This window comes from Trifolium pratense, unplaced genomic scaffold (assembly GCF_020283565.1).
Source record: "Trifolium pratense cultivar HEN17-A07 unplaced genomic scaffold, ARS_RC_1.1 scaffold_70, whole genome shotgun sequence".
Taxonomy (NCBI): domain Eukaryota; kingdom Viridiplantae; phylum Streptophyta; class Magnoliopsida; order Fabales; family Fabaceae; genus Trifolium; species Trifolium pratense.
The window spans coordinates 102501-105000 of record NW_025721053.1 but is presented as its reverse complement, the minus strand read 5'-3'; positions in this window follow the sequence as shown (position 1 = coordinate 105000).

Here is a 2500-nt window from a genome sequence, read left to right as displayed (position 1 = left end):
CCAAGTTGGACCAAGGCCCCGTCTCGTTTTGCTATAAGCAAGGGCGTGGCAAGGCACGCGGGGGGCCAAAAAATCAAAGTGCTCCGAAAATGCACACGGGGGTGTCAAGCAACCTCCATGTACCGTGGCATGACCGTGGCCAAGTAATAAAGATCAAATTCCATGCCTAGGCCAAGTTGGACCAAGGCCCCGTCTCGTTTTGCTATAAGCAAGGGCGTGGCAAGGCACGCGGGGGGCCAAAAAATCAAAGTGCTCCGAAATGCACACGGGGGTGTCAAGCAACCTCCATGTACCGTGGCATGACCGTGGCCAAGTAATAAAGATCAAATTCCATGCCTATGCCAAGTTGGACCAAGGCCCCGTCTCGTTTTGCTATAAGCAAGGGCGTGGCAAGGCACGCGGGGGGCCAAAAAATCAAAGTGCTCCGAAAATGCACACGGGGGTGTCAAGCAACCTCCATGTACCGTGGCATGACCGTGGCCAAGTAATAAAGATCAAATTCCATGCCTATGCCAAGTTGGACCAAGGCCCCGTCTCGTTTTGCTATAAGCAAGGGCGTGGCAAGGCACGCGGGGGGCCAAAAAATCAAAGTGCTCCGAAATGCACACGGGGGTGTCAAGCAACCTCCATGTACCGTGGCATGACCGTGGCCAAGTAATAAAGATCAAATTCCATGCCTAGGCCAAGTTGGACCAAGGCCCCGTCTCGTTTTGCTATAAGCAAGGGCGTGGCAAGGCACGCGGGGGGCCAAAAAATCAAAGTGCTCCGAAATGCACACGGGGGTGTCAAGCAACCTCCATGTACCGTGGCATGACCGTGGCCAAGTAATAAAGATCAAATTCCATGCCTATGCCAAGTTGGACCAAGGCCCCGTCTCGTTTTGCTATAAGCAAGGGCGTGGCAAGGCACGCGGGGGGCCAAAAAATCAAAGTGCTCCGAAAATATTTTTCCACTTTCCAGTCCACTTATACATATTATGTGCAGTGTGCACACAAGACACCTTCCCAAAATTCGACTTATATGAGGCGTTTTACGTCAAATCCGCCTATTTTCGGCGTTTCGGCCGAAAAATCAAAATAAATCGAAACTTCCTCGGAATGCTTAGCGACTTTCCAGTCCACTTATACATATTGTGTGCAGTGTGCACACAAGACACCTTCCCAAAATTCGACTTATATGAGGCGTTTTACGTCAAATCCGCCTATTTTCGGCGTTTCGGCCGAAAAATCAAAATAAATCGAAAATTCCTCGGAATGCTTAGCCACTTTCCAGTCCACTTATACATATTGTGTGGAGTGTGTACACAAGACACCGTCTCAAAATTCGACTTCTAGGCGGCGTTTTACGTCAAATCCGCCTTTTTTCGAGTTTTCGGCCAAAAAATCAAACTCAATCGAAACTTCGTCGGATCGCTTAGCCACTTTCCAGTCCACTTATACTTATTGTGTGGGGTGTGCACAAAAAAAACGAAGTCAAAATTCGACTTCTAGGTTGTTTTTTACGTGGTATCCGCCCTTTGCGAAGTTTCGGCCGAAAAATTCGTAATTAATTCATCCGACATCGGAATATTACGATTCTTTCGTGGTTTTGCTTGTTTTAATGTCCCTAACAACCATAAAAAAATTCAAAAAAAAATTCGTCTTCTAGGTCCACTTTTAAGCACTTTTAAAAACTTATGGATACAGGGAAAAAAGTGCACTTTTTCTACAAAACTGAAAATGGCCTTCCAGTCATATATAGGGGGAGGGTGGGTGTGGGGGTAGGCTCGGCAGGCACGGGGCGCGCCTATGGGCACAGCAGGCAAGCAAAAACTACGTCTTAACGTGTTTTCCCCTGCAATTTCGTTGCTCTTTTCATCATTTCAATCAAATTCATGGACATTCTTGATGGAATTCGATCAAAAAATTGAAATTTGGATGAATTTGTGAGGAAATTGGTGATGATCATGCTGTTCTTGGCTTGGGCAGGCCTTGGCTGGCATTGGGCATGGTAAGCACGTATTTGTGCATAACTCCCACCCTCGTGGGTGGGATTGCCTGGCTTTTGCTTGGCAATAAGGTTGTTGCTGTCCCGACTCGGTGACCCTCTCGTGGGAATGCATGGGCTTGCCGTGCTTTTGCTTGTGGCAAGAAAATTGTGCCAATGTTGCTACTCGGTAAATGATGGGAATTTTAATAGGGATTTTTATTAAAAATCCCCACGCGCGCGACCGACCGCCCGCCCGCGTATCCGCGTATCTCGCGCTTGAAGCGCTTGATGCGCTTATGTCGCTTAGTCGCTTAATCGCTTAATCGCGCAACGCGCAATCGCGCAAACGCGTCCGAACGAGGTATACGACATGCTACCAATATCTTGTGTGGGAGTATACTGTATAATAAGGTTCTTAACAAGCCTTCAATTTGGGGCAACAAAATTTGATCCTTGATTTGTAGTTCACTTGGCTGCAAAATCCCGCCTATTTTCGGCGTTTCGGCCGAAAAATCAAAATAAATCGAAACTT